This window comes from Bufo bufo, chromosome 8, assembly GCF_905171765.1.
Source record: "Bufo bufo chromosome 8, aBufBuf1.1, whole genome shotgun sequence".
In the NCBI taxonomy this organism is placed as follows: Eukaryota; Metazoa; Chordata; class Amphibia; order Anura; family Bufonidae; genus Bufo; species Bufo bufo.
The window spans coordinates 1,987,887-2,002,742 of record NC_053396.1 but is presented as its reverse complement, the minus strand read 5'-3'; the positions used below and the strand labels follow the sequence as shown (position 1 = coordinate 2,002,742).

Genomic DNA, 14,856 nt, shown 5'->3' with positions numbered 1-14,856 from the left:
GCAATAGACCTGCCGCTCTCCCTCACTGCTCAGCCTATGCGAACACCTCAAAGGTGGATGGCCGCATATCCACGTTCCTCGGCTATCTATTACCTGAAGACCCTACAATAGTGAAGGGACACGACCACCGGCTCCCTACACTGACACGGAGGGAGTCAGGGTCACCTGGATCCAGAAAAGACAAAATCATAAATACATAAACAGCACTTATCTTGCAGACGACAGACGACTGAGGACTGACGACTGGGAACTGGGAACAGCATGCACACACACTCCAGGAAGTTGTATCAGCCGCACACTACTGCATTATGGGGAGGAACTTAAAGGGTAGCAATCAGTCCAACTGCATGACAGCTGAGATAAACTAACGAGATGAGAAACTAAACCAAAACAAAGAAATTCAAGGAGGAGGATCTGAGAAGCTCCTGTGAGCGCTTCTCAGCTGTCTGGCTGTGACAAGTGGAGGATATTCCACACAGCTCAGACTGCTGGCTGGGATTTTATATCCCAAATCAAAACCCGGCCTGGAACGTGGGGAGAAGCCACCCACCCTGCACTTTGGCTGCTCCCAGTAAGAGCCGGCCCGGATCTGCTCTACAGCCATACTAAATAACAAATAGTGTCAGTCAGCACTAACTGCCGCTGACACTACCGGCTCTTACCTCACCGAGGCCAGGAATCTCGGTGACACATATCTTCCGTCAATGACGGATCCTTGCACCTTCCTACATACCTACACCCTTTATTCAACCCTGAGGGGGTGAACACTTGCCAGACAGTGTACACGGGACCTGCCTGCCCTATGTTTCACAGAAAACGTAAAGTTTTGTAAATACAAGAGCCACCCGGTGACCCGAGAATTCCTCTCTTTGGCTTGGCTCATCCACTTGAGAGGGGAGTGGTCGGTCACCAGACGGAACTTTTTCCCCAACAGATAATATCAGAGAGACTCGAGAAAACAATGGGATGTTCCTCCCCATCGGTCTGTACCACAAACGCCCTCTTGAATTCGATAGTCACCAATACCGGGGACCCACACAGGGCCGACTTAAAAGCGGAAAAAGCCTTTTCCGCCTACACATTCCAGTGGACCGACACTGACTGGCGTCCCTTCAAAAGGCCTGTCAAGGGTGCGGCGACTGTATCAAAATTGGGGACAAACCTCATATAGTACCCCACCATTCCCAGGAACAACTTTACTTGCCAAGTAATGACAGGTCGGGGCCAATTCCTAATTGCCTAAATTTTGTTCACCTGAGGTTTGATCATTCTGCGCCCAATTACATACCCCAGGTACTTGGTCTCTTCTAACCCTATCGCGCACTATTTTGGGTTAGCGGTTAAGCCAGCACTTCCTAAGGGAGTCCACTACAGCCTGTCCTTTAGGTAGGTGACTTTCCCAGTCGGTATTGTGGATAACGATATTGTCCAGGTACGTAGAAGCGTACCGACGATGTGGATGGAGTCCAATGTCCATTAGTGTCACGGATGGTGTACAGGAAACAAGACAATGCAATACAATTAATGACTCACTGGATCCACAACTAAGGAACAAAAGGGAGACCCCTACATGAGACCTGCCACTCTCCCTAATTGCTCAGCCTATGCGAACACCCCAAAGGTGGATGGGCGCATATCCACGTACCTCGGCTATCTAATACCTGAAGACCCTACAATAGTGAGGGGACACGACCACCGACTCCCTACACAAGACACGGAGGGAGTCAGGGTCACCTGAAAATCCAGCAGACAGAAAATCACAAATAAAGGAACAGCACTTATCTTGCAGAGGACTGAGGAATAGAAACAGCATGCACACACACTCCAGGAAGTTGTATAAGCCGCAACCTAATGCATCATGGGGAGGAACTTAAAGGGAAGCAATCAGTCCAACTGCATGACAGCTGAGATAGACTAACGAGATGAGGAACTTAACCAAAACAAAGAAACTCAAGGAGGAGGATCTGGAAAGCTCCTGTCAGAGCTTCTCAGCTGTCTAGTTGTGACAGTACCCCTCCCTCTACGAGTGGACTCCGGACACTCAGGGCCCACCTTCTCAGGATGGGACCTATGGAAAGCCCTGATGAGACGAGTGGCCTTAATGTCCGTCATAAGTCACTGGGACCCACATCCTCTCCTCAGGACCATAACCCTCCCAATGAACGAGGTACTGGAGGGAACCGCGGACAAGACGAGAATCCACAATCCTAGAGACCCGAAATTCAAGATTTCCATCAACCATAATCAGAGGAGGAGGCAAAGGCGAGGGTACAATAGGTTGAACATAAGGTTTCAATAAGGACTTATGAAAAACATTATGGATCTTCCAAGTCTGAGGAAGATCAAGACGGTAGGCAACAGGATTGATGACAGACAGGATCTTGTAAGGCCCAATAAACCTAGGACCCAACTTCCAGGAGGGAACCTTCAATTTGATATTCTTGGTAGACAACCACACCAGATAACCAACATTCAGGTCTGGACCAGGCACACGTCTCTTATCTGCCACACGCTTATATCTCTCACTCATGCTCTTTAGATTATCCTGAATCTTTTGCCAAATAGATGACAAAGACGAGGAGAATCTGTCCTCATCAGGTAAACCAGAAGACCCCTCTCCCGAGAAAGTCCCAAACTGCGGATGAAACCCATATGCACCAAAAAATGGTGACTTATCAGAGGACTCCTGACGACGGTTATTTAAAGCAAACTCAGCAAGGGGCAAAAAAGAACACCAATCCTCCTGATTCTCCGCCACAAAACAGCGCAGATATGTCTCCAGATTCTGATTGACGCGCTCTGTCTGGCCATTCGACTGCGGGTGGAAAGCAGAAGAGAATGACAACCGAACCCCCAAGCGAGAACAGAAAGCCTTCCAGAATCTGGAAACAAACTGCGTGCCCCTATCAGAGACTATGTCTGAAGGAATACCATGCAATTTGACAATGTGGTCAATAAATGCCTGCGCCAGCGTCTTAGCATTGGGCAAACCAGGAAAAGGGATGAAATGCACCATTTTGCTAAAACGGTCCACCACCACCAGAATCACAGTCTTCCCTGAGGAACGAGGCAAGTCCGTTATGAAGTCCATGGACAGATGTGTCCAAGGACGGGAAGGAATGGGTAAGGGAAGGAGAGGACCTGATGGCCGTGAATGAGGGACTTTGGCACGAGCGCAAGTCTCGCAAGCTGCCACAAAACCCTCAACCGACTTACGAAGCGCAGGCCACCAGAATCTCCGAGCGATGAGATCCAGTGTGGCTCTTGCCCCCGGGTGCCCAGCAAGGACCGTATCATGGTGTTCCTTAAAAATCTTGTGTCTCAAAGCGAGAGGCACAAACCACCTCCCAGGAGGACAAATATCAGGAGCCTCTGACTGGGCTGCCTGCACCTCTGCCTCCAATTCAGGAAAAAGAGCAGAGACCACCACACCTTCAGCCAAAATGGGACCCGGGTCTTCAAAATTCCCACCTCCCGGAAAACAACGTGACAGGGCATCTGCCTTCACATTCTTAACCCCAGGGCGGAACGTGACAACAAAATTAACCCTTGAAACGAACAAAGACCATCTGGCCTGTCTCTTGTTCAGTTGCTTGGCTGACTCCAAGTAGGCCAGATTTTTATGGTCAGTAAACACGGTAATAGGGTGTCTGGCTCCCTCTAGCCAATGGCGCCATTCCTCAAAAGCCAACTTGATGGCCAACAATTCCCTATCTCCCACATCATAATTTCTCTCTGCGGAGGAGAGTTTCTTCGAGAAAAAGGCACATGGTTGCCATTTGGCAGGAGAGGAACCCTGAGACAAGACCGCACCCACCCCTACCTCAGAAGCATCAACCTCAACTATGAAGGGTAACGAAATATCAGGTTGTACCAGGATGGGAGCGGAAGCAAAACTCTCCTTGATATTAGAAAAGGCCTTACACGCCTCTACCGACCAGGAAGAAAAATCTACCCCCTTTCTGGTCATATCAGTGAGTGGTTTAACAACAGAGGAATAATTCAAAATAAATTTCCTGTAATAATTGGCAAAGCCCAAAAAAACGCATTAGCGCCTTCTGATTCTCAGGAAGCTCCCACTCAAGCACAGCGCGGACCTTCTCGGGGTCCATGCGAAAACTAGAAGCGGAGAGAAGAAACCCCAGAAATTGAATTTCTGGAACTGCAAACACACATTTTTCCAGTTTCGCGTATAATTTATTCTCCCGCAGGATGAGCAAGACCTGACGTAAGTGTTCCTTATGAGTCTTGAAATCAGGAGAAAAAATCAAAATGTCATCCAAATACACTAATACAAATTTTCCCATTAAATGATAAAAAATGCTGTTGACGAAATGCTGAAAAAACGGCTGGGGCATTCATTAAACCAAAAGGCATAACCAAATTCTCAAAATGGCCCTCAGGGGTATTGAAAGCCGTCTTCCATTCGTCTCCTTCTCTGACCCTGACCAGGTTGTATGCCCCTCTTAGGTCTAATTTGGAAAAGACTTTAGCCCCAACAACCTGGTTAAACAGGTCCGGGATCAGAGGAAGCGGATAAGGGTCACGAATAGTGATACTGTTCAGCTCCCTGAAATCCAGACAAGGTCTTAAAGAACCATCTTTTTTCTTAACAAAGAAAAAAACAGCGGCAACAGGTGACTTCGAGGGTCGTATGTGTCCTTTTCTCAGACTCTCAGAGATATAAGCACGCATAGCGACCCTCTCAGGTTGGGAAAGATTGTATAAACGAGATTTAGGCAGTTTGGCGCCTGGGATAAGATTAATAGGGCAATCGTACTCCCTGTGCGGGGGCAAATCCTGAACTCCACTCTCAGAGAAGACATCCGAAAATTCAGAGAGGAAAGGTGGTACAGTCTTAGTAGAAACCTCAGAAACAGATGTCATGAGGCAATTCTCTCTGCAAAAGTCACTCCAACCATTTATTTGCCTCGCTTGCCAATCAATGGTGGGGTTATGTTTAGTGAGCCAGGGTAGCCCCAACACTAGAGGAGTAGGCAAACCGCTAAGGACGAAACATGACACATCCTCAACATGAGCATCACTCACAATTAAACGAATATTGTGAACTATGCCCTTTAATGATTTCTGAGAAAGTGGAGCGGAATCAATAGCAAAAACAGGAATATCCTTTCCCAAAGTGCATACCTGGAAACCATGAGTTATTGCAAATTGATTATCAATGAGATTGACAGCTGCTCCACTATCCACAAAAATCTCACCAAAAATGTTCTTGCTCTCTAGCGCCACCCTAGCAGGCAGGACAAAACGGGAACTACAAGCAAACGGAAAACCTTCAATTTCCGCCTCAACCCTGCCAATAGTAACAGACGGAACATTTTTAAAAGATTTTTTCCTTTTTGTTTCTTTATTACTCCCAGAAGACTGCCTGAATCTCCTAGAGGGACAAACATTTGCCAAATGATTTATACCTCCACAACAAAAACAAACCCTCCCATGCGGGCTGAATCTTCTATTGTCAGAGGCAATCAACCCCAGCTGCATGGGCTCCTGCTCAGAAGGGGCTGACAGCGACTGAGACCCCTGCGCACAGAAAGAGACCGCTGCACTGTCCCGGGACTGAGTATGACAGGAAGGAGAGATCTCTCCTCTCTCTCTAAGACGCCTGTCAATACGAATGGCCTGAGACATAGCAGAATCCAAGGAGGTAGGTCTCTCATGAAAGGCAAATGCATCTTTCAATCCCTCTGAAAGACCATGGCAAAATTGACTTCCAACCAGTATCAGCTGCCCATCTCCGAAATTCTGAGCAGTATATCTCTGCGGATTGTTTACCCTGGCATAACAGACGTAGTCTAGACTCAGCCAGAGCAATACGATCCGGATCATCATATATCTGACCCAGGGCTAAAAATAATTCATCCACTGAACGGAGGGGCCGTGCCCCCTCCGGCAGCGAAAAGGCCCAGGATTGAGCGTTACCCCTGAGCAGCGATATAATGATCCCCACCCTCCGTTCTTCATCACCAGAGGAATGGGGAAGAAGGCGAAAATGGAGTTTGCAAGCCTCTCTAAAACGCACAAAATACTCACTACCCCCGGAGAACGTATCCGGGAGCGAGATCTTAGGCTCAGAACAAACTCCATGAACGCAAGCTGAACCGGTCACTTGAAACTGAGAAAAAGTCTTACGCAGATCAGCTACCTCCAATGAAAGACCCTGGAAGCGCTCAGCCAAAAGTGAAACCGGATCCATGCTTGAGACGGTTTTGGCGGTTTATAATGTCACGGATGGTGTACAGGAAACAAGACAATGCAATACAATTAATGACTCACTGGATCCACAACTAAGGAACAAAAGGGAGACCCCTACATGAGACCTGCCACTCTCCCTAATTGCTCAGCCTATGCGAACACCCCAAAGGTGGATGGGCGCATATCCACGTACCTCGGCTATCTAATACCTGAAGACCCTACAATAGTGAGGGGACACGACCACCGGCTCCCTACACAAGACACGGAGGGAGTCAGGGTCACCTGAAAATCCAGCAGACAGAAAATCACAAATAAATGAACAGCACTTATCTTGCAGAAGACTGAGGAATAGAAACAGCATGCACACACACTCCAGGAAGTTGTATAAGCCGCAACCTAATGCATCATGGGGAGGAACTTAAAGGGAAGCAATCAGTCCAACTGCATGACAGCTGAGCTAGACTAACGAGATGAGGAACTTAACCAAAACAAAGAAACTCAAGGAGGAGGATCTGGAAAGCTCCTGTCAGAGCTTCTCAGCTGTCTAGTTGTAACAATTAGCCTTTGAAACGTGGCGGGAACACCATGTAGACCAAAGGGTAATACCTTGTACTGATACAGCCACTCTGGCGTGATGAAAGCCGTTTTTTCCTTGGCAGCCTCCGTCAAGTGTACCTGCCAGTACCCTTTGTTGAGGTCCAACACAGAAAAATACCGGGCTTGGCCTAACTTCTCAATAAGCTCATCTACTCGGAGCATGGGATACGCGTCAAACCTGGACACCTCATTCAGTTTGCGGAAATCGTTACAGAAACGCAATGTCCCGTCCAGCTTGGGTATTAAGACTATCGGACTGGCCCACTCACTTTTTGACTCCTCGATGACACCTAGCTGGAGCATTAGCTGCACTCCCTCCATGATGGCTTGTCGCCGAGACTCGGGTAAACAGTACGGTTTTAACCGGACTTTTGCCTTAGGCTCAGTGACAATGTCATGCCGGATTATGGACGTGTGTCCAGGGAGGTCCAAGAACACATCCGTGTTCCGACTAATGAACTCCCTGGCTTACTGAGCCTGTTTAGAGGAGAGGCTGTCAGCAATTTTCACTGTGGCAGCCGCTTCCCTTGCTTCAGACCGAGGGGCCGAAACCGCTTCCCCTAAGAACCCTGGTCGTGGGCTGTCTTCCGTACAGGTTTCCCTATCTTTCCAGGGTTTGAGCAGGATCACGTTACGCCTGCTCCGGCTTTCGCCTCCCTGGCTGGTGTACCTTTTAATCTACCTCTCCAATTTTTTCAAGTACCTCGTAGGGCCCCTGCCACCTAGCTAGGAACTTACTGTCTACGGTCGGTACCAGAACCAACACCCGATCACCTGAGTTAAAGTTCCGGACTCGAGCCTGCCGATTATAGATCCTACTCTGGGCTCGCTGCGCTGCTTCCATATGCTCCCTAACCAAAGTTAAAACAGTATCTGAGGAAAGGGATTTATGAGTAATTATTTCAGAAGACTTAAAGGTGGGAAGACAATGTAATAGAGCAGCACGAAATGCCAGCAGAATGCTTGGATGTATAGGGAGAGGTATAAGCAGTAGAAAGAGTGAAGTGCTTATGCCGCTGTACAGAACACTGGTGAGACCTCACTTGGAGTATTGTGCGCAGTACTGGAGGCCATATCTCCAGAAGGATATAGATACTCTAGAGAGAGTTCAGAGAAGAGCTACTAAACTAGTACATGGTACCCTTTCCTAACCAGGAAAGGTTAAAGGACCTTAATATGTATAGCTTGGAAGAAAGAAGAGACAGAGGGGATATGATAGAAACTTTTAAATACATAAAGGAGGAGAGCATATTTAAAAGAAGAAAAACTACCACAAGAGGACACAGTTTTAAATTAGAGGGGCAAAGGTTTAAAAGTAATATAAGGAAGTATTACTTTACTGAGAGAGTAGTGGATGCATGGAATAGCCTTCCTGCAGAAGTGGTAGCTGCAAATACAGTGAAGGGGTTTAAGCATGCATGGGATAGGCATAAGGCTATCCTTCATATAAGATAGGGCCAGGGACTATTCATAGGATTCAGATATATTGGGCAGACTAGATGGGCCAAATGGTTCTTATCTGCCGACACATTCTATGTTTCTATGTTTCCATCCGTCCTTGCATCTGGGTGACGTACTCAACAACACTTTTGTGTGGTGTGGGTTGTTGTTCCCACGCCTCTTTGGCGACGTCTAACAGACCGCGAGGGTGTCTGCCGTATAGCAGTTCAAAGGGCGAGAACCCAGTAGAGGCCTGGGGCACTTCTCGCACTGCGAACATGAGATAGGGTAGAAGAAGGTCCCAGTCCCTCCCATCCTTAGAGACCACTCTTTTTAGCATATTTTTTAATGTTTGATTAAACCTCTCCACCAGGCCATCCGTTTGCGGATGATACACGGACATCCATAGCTGTTTTATGTGGAGCAACTTACAGAGTTCTCTCATGACCTTGGACATAAACGGGGTCCCTTGGTCAGTCAGAACCTCCTTAGGCAGTCCTACTCAGGACATCTCCATTAACTCCTTAGCTATGAGTTTGGCTGATGTATGACGCAGTGGCACCGCCTCCGGGTACCGAGTGGCGTAGTCGAGGAAGACTAAGATGTGTTGGTGCCCTTTAGCGGACTTCGAATGGAACCTCAATAATCGGGAGAGAGACCAGGGGACTACGGAAATGTGGCTGGGGGCTGGTTATCTGGCAGGTTGGGCAAGACTTGCAATACTCTTCTACCTCTCTGAACACACTGGGCCAGTAGAACCGCTGTAGAATCCGGTCCTGCGTTTTCTGCTGGCCCAGGTGTCCCCCAAGAACATGTTGGTGGGCTTACTCCAACAGGAGCTTGCGATACGCCTTGGGCACCACTAGCTGTTCAATATGCTCACCTCCTCCGTATGTAACCGCGCTCTGTGAGGAACCCTCCTCCGCATGTAACCGCGCTCTGTGAGGAACCGTCCTCCGCATGTAACCGCGTTGTGTGAGGAACCGTCCTCCGCATGTAACCGCGCTCTGTAAGGAACCATCCTCCGCATATAACCACGCTCTGTGAGAAACCCTCCTCCGCATGTAACTGTGCTCTGTGAGGAACCGTCCACTGTGTGTTACCGCGCTCTGTGAGGAACCCTCCTCCGCATGTAACCGCGCTCTGTGAGGAACCGTCCTCCACATGTAACCGCGCTCTGTGAGGAACCCTCCTCTGTGTGTAACCGCGCTCTGTGAGGAACCCTCCTCTGTGTGTAACCGCGCTCTGTGAGGAACCATCGTTCACATGTAACCGCGCTCTGTGAGGAACCCTCCTCTGTGTGTAACCGCGCTCTGTGAGGAACCATCGTTCACATGTAACCGCGCTCTGTGAGGAACCGTCCTCTGTGTGTAACCACGCTCTGTGAGTAACCCTCCTCCACATGTAACCGCGCTCTGTGAGGAACCGTTGTTCACATGTAACCGCGCTCTGTGAGGAACCGTCCTCCGCATGCAACCGCGCTCTGTGAGGAACCGTCCTCCGCACGTAACCGTGCTCTGTGAGGAACCGTCCTCCGCACATAACCGCGCTCTGTGAGGAACCGTCCTCCGTACGGAACCGCGCTCTGTGAGGAACGATCCTCTATGTGTAACCGCGCTCTGTGAGGAACCGTCCTCTGTGTGTAACCGCGGTCTGTGAGGAACCGTCCTCCACATGTAACCGCGCTCTGTGTGGAACCGTCCTCCACATGTAACCGCGCTCTGTGAGGAACCGTCCTCCACATGTAACCGCGCTCTGTGAGGAACCGTCCTCCACATGTAACCGCGCTCTGTGAGGAACCATCGTTCACATGTAACCGCGCTCTGTGAGGAACCGTCCTCTGTGTGTAACCACGCTCTGTGAGTAACCCTCCTCCACATGTAACCGCGCTCTGTGAGGAACCGTTGTTCACATGTAACCGCGCTCTGTGAGGAACCGTCCTCCGCATGCAACCGCGCTCTGTGAGGAACCGTCCTCCGCACGTAACCGTGCTCTGTGAGGAACCGTCCTCCGCACATAACCGCGCTCTGTGAGGAACCGTCCTCCGTACGGAACCACGCTCTGTGAGGAACGATCCTCTATGTGTAACCGCGCTCTGTGAGGAACCGTCCTCTGTGTGTAACCGCGGTCTGTGAGGAACCGTCCTCCACATGTAACCGCGCTCTGTGTGGAACCGTCCTCCACATGTAACCGCGCTCTGTGAGGAACCGTCCTCCACATGTAACCGCGCTCTGTGAGGAACTGTCCTTCGCTAGCCGTCCTCTGTGTGTAACCGCGCTCTGTGAGGAACCCTCCTCCGCATGTAACCGCGCTCTGTGGGGAACCATCGTTCACATGTAACCGTGCTCTATGAGGAACCGCCCTCCGCATGTAACTGCGCTCTGTGAAGGAACCGTCCTACGCATGAAACCGCGCTCTGTAAGGAACCGTCCTCCGCACGTAACCGCACTCTGTGAGGAACCGTCCTCCACATGTAACCGCACTCTGTGAGGAACCGTCCTCCACATGTAACCGCGCTCTGTGTGGAACCGTCCACTGTGTGTTACCACGCTCTGTGAGGAACCCTCCTCAGCATGTAACCGCGCTCTGTGAGGAACCGTCCTCCACATGTAACCGCGCTCTGTGAGGAACTGTCCTTCGCTAGCCGTCCTCTGTGTGTAACCGCGCTCTGTGAGGAACCCTCCTCCGCATGTAACCGCGCTCTGTGGGGAACCATCGTTCACATGTAACCGTGCTCTATGAGGAACCGCCCTCCGCATGTAACTGCGCTCTGTGAAGGAACCGTCCTACGCATGAAACCGCGCTCTGTAAGGAACCGTCCTCCGCACGTAACCGCACTCTATGAGGAACCATCCTCCGCATATAACCACGCTCTGTGAGGAACCCTCCTCCGCATGTAACCGCGCTCTGTGTGGAACCGTCCACTGTGTGTTACCACGCTCTGTGAGGAACCCTCCTCAGCATGTAACCGCGCTCTGTGAGGAACCGTCCTCCACATGTAACCGCGCTCTGTGAGGAACTGTCCTTCGCTAGCCGTCCTCTGTGTGTAACCGCGCTCTGTGAGGAACCCTCCTCCGCATGTAACCGCGCTCTGTGGGGAACCATCGTTCACATGTAACCGTGCTCTATGAGGAACCGCCCTCCGCATGTAACTGCGCTCTGTGAAGGAACCGTCCTACGCATGAAACCGCGCTCTGTAAGGAACCGTCCTCCGCACGTAACCGCACTCTGTGAGGAACCGTCCTCCACATGTACCGCACTCTGTGAGGAACCGTCCTCCACATGTAACCGCGCTCTATGAGGAACCATCCTCCGCATATAACCACGCTCTGTGAGGAACCCTCCTCCGCATGTAACCGCGCTCTGTGTGGAACCGTCCACCACATGTAACCGCGCTCTGTGAGGAACCGTCCTCCACATGTAACCGCGCTCTGTGAGGAACTGTCCTTCGCTAGCCGTCCTCTGTGTGTAACCGCGCTCTGTGAGGAACCCTCCTCCGCATGTAACCGCGCTCTGTGGGGAACCATCGTTCACATGTAACCGTGCTCTATGAGGAACCGCCCTCCGCATGTAACTGCGCTCTGTGAAGGAACCGTCCTACGCATGAAACCGCGCTCTGTAAGGAACCGTCCTCCGCACGTAACCGCACTCTATGAGGAACCATCCTCCGCATATAACCACGCTCTGTGAGGAACCCTCCTCCGCATGTAACCGCGCTCTGTGAGGAACCCTCCTCCACATGTAACCGCACTCTGTGAGGAACCGTCCTCCGCACGTAACCGCACTCTGTGAGGAACCGTCCTCCACATGTACCGCACTCTGTGAGGAACCGTCCTCCACATGTAACCGCGCTCTATGAGGAACCATCCTCCGCATATAACCACGCTCTGTGAGGAACCCTCCTCCGCATGTAACCGCGCTCTGTGTGGAACCGTCCACTGTGTGTTACCACGCTCTGTGAGGAACCCTCCTCAGCATGTAACCGCGCTCTGTGAGGAACCGTCCTCCACATGTAACCGCGCTCTGTGAGGAACCGTCCTCCACATGTAACCGTGCTCTGTGAGGAACTGTCCTTCGCTAGCCGTCCTCTGTGTGTAACCGCGCTCTGTGAGGAACCCTCCTCCGCATGTAACCGCACTCTGTGAGGAACCGTCCACTGTGTGTTACCAAGCTCTGTGAGGAACCCTCCTCAGCATGAAACCGCGCTCTGTGAGGAACCGTCCTCCACATGTAACCGCGCTCTGTGAGGAACCGTCCTCCACATGTAACCGCGCTCTGTGAGGAACCGTCCTCCACATGTAACCGTGCTCTGTGAGGAACTGTCCTTCGCTAGCCGTCCTCTGTGTGTAACCGCGCTCTGTGAGGAACCCTCCTCCGCATGTAACCGCACTCTGTGAGGAACCGTCCACTGTGTGTTACCACGCTCTGTGAGGAACCCTCCTCAGCATGAAACCGCGCTCTGTGAGGAACCGTCCTACACATGTAACCACGCTCTGTGAGGAACCCTCCTCAGCATGTAACCGCGCTCTGTAAGGAACCGTCCTCCACATGTAACCGTGCTCTGTGAGGAACCGTCCTACACATGTAACCGTGCTCTGTGAGGAACTGTCCTTCGCTAGCCGTCCTCTGTGTGTAACCGCGCTCTGTGAGGAACCCTCCTCAGCATGTAACCGCGCTCTGTGTGGAACCGTCCACTGTGTGTTACCACGCTCTGTGAGGAACCCTCCTCAGCATGTAACCGCGCTCTGTGAGGAACCGTCCTCCACATGTAACCGCGCTCTGTGAGGAACCGTCCTCCACATGTAACCGCGCTCTGTGAGGAACCCTCCTCCACATGTAACCGCGCTCTGTGAGGAACCGTCGTTCACATGTAACCGCGCTCTGTGAGGAACCGTCCGCCGCACGCAATCGCGCTCTGCGAGGAACCGTCCTCCGCACGTAACCGTGCTCTGTGAGGAACCGTCCTCCGCACATAACCGCGCTCTGTGAGGAACCGTCCTCCGTACGGAACAGCGCTCTGTGAGGAACAATCCTCTGTGTGTAACCGCGCTCTGTGAGGAACAATCCTCTGTGTGTAACCGCGCTCTGTGAGGAACAATCCTCTGTGTGTAACCGCGCTCTGTGAGGAACCGTCCTCTGCATGTAACCGCGCTCTGTGAGGAACCCTCCTCCCATGTAACCGCGCTCTGTGAGGAACTGTCCTCCACATGTAACCGCGCTCTGTGAGGAACCGTCCTCCGCACGTAACCGCGCTCTGTGAGGAACCCTCCTCCAGGCGTAACTGCGCTCTTTGACTTCAGAACCACCATTATTTTGGATTTGACGTCAGAACCACCATTATTTTGGACTCCTGATGATATAAGTACAATATTTTTGGCCATTTTAATACTTTTTTCTTACAGAAATCAGGAATGCTATACTCAGTACTGTCCTACCCTTGGTGTGAAGCTGTGAATGGACACTTCTTGTCATGCAGGGACTTGCAGTTCCTCAACAGCCAAAAAGCGCAGAGAGGAACACACGATTACCTCAGAACCCGACACCAAGAAAATGGCCACGAACGAACTGCTTCTGAGGCGACACGGTTCTGACGCAGACTCCGCCCACTTCGTCGTACAGCTCACAGTCACGGACGCGAGTCTGGTGACGTCACGACGTAACGTGGTCTGACGTAGGAATGTACACGTCGGCGAGCCGGATATCCAAGATGGCCTCGCTGTCGAGTTCGGCTTAGTTCGTTCTCTGCCGGTAACAGTGAACGGAGTCGGTGATCTGTGCGGGCTGAACGGGGCTGCCGGGAGTGGAGGTGAGGAGGGGTGTCATTGAGACATGGCGTGTGCAGTAGTGGGGGGCGCTGCTTGTATCTGGGGGAGGGGGTCTCTGCTGTGTTTTGGGGTTCAGTCATTGCTCTGTGGACTTGTGGGCTGTCATGGAGGTGACTGTCTGCAGCTCCTCTGCTCTGGTGTTTGCCCCCAGTGTCAGGACATGTTGGGGACGTTATGTCACTTGGGTTGTCAGAGTACAACATTACATTGTATTGTGCAGTGATAGTAAAGGCATCTCCTCAGAGTACGAGCATGGTGGTGTCACCTGAGCCTCAGAAGTATTTAGGTTAGATTTTTGGGGGATCTGTTTGAGACATGACCCCAGGTTACAAGTCTTTGTGGGGGGGGGGGGGGATGCCCGGCGGTGGCTGTCGGGGGGGGGGGGGGATGCGCGGCGGTGGCTGTCGGGGGGGGGGGATGCGCGGCGGTGGCTGTCGGGGGGGGGGGGTGCCCGGCGGTGGCTGTCGGGGGGGGGGGGGGGGTGCGCGGCGGCTATGTCGGGGGGGGGGGTGCGCGGCGGCTATGTCGGGGGGGGTGCGCGGCGGCTATGTCGGGGGGGGTGCGCGGCGGCTATGTCGGGGGGGGGTGCGCGGCGGCTATGTCGGGGGGGGGGGGCGGCGGCTATGTCGGGGGGGGGGGGGCGGCGGCTATGTCGGGGGGGGTGCGCGGCGGCTATGTCGGGGGGGGGTGCGCGGCGGCTATGTCGGGGGGGGGTGCGCGGCGGCTATGTCGGGGGGGGTGCGCGGCGGCTATGTCGGGGGGGGGGTGCGCGGCGGCT

At 52.1% G+C, this 14,856-nt stretch overlaps 1 protein-coding gene across 7 annotated transcripts in view; it reads left to right on the top strand.

Moving 5' to 3' along the window:
- The first annotated feature begins 13,946 nt into the window (after positions 1–13,946).
- The window catches only part of SEC16A (SEC16 homolog A, endoplasmic reticulum export factor), a 39,182-nt gene continuing 38,272 nt past the window's right edge, over positions 13,947–14,856 (top strand). For 5 of the 7 annotated variants that reach the window (XM_040406001.1, XM_040406000.1, XM_040405999.1 and 2 more), the window contains exon 1: positions 13,947–14,059. The gene's annotated coding sequence lies outside the window, so the exon portion shown is untranslated. Of the gene's footprint in view, positions 14,070–14,856 lie in introns of all 7 variants that reach the window. The other 2 variants (XM_040405994.1, XM_040405995.1) reach the window with 2 other exon arrangements.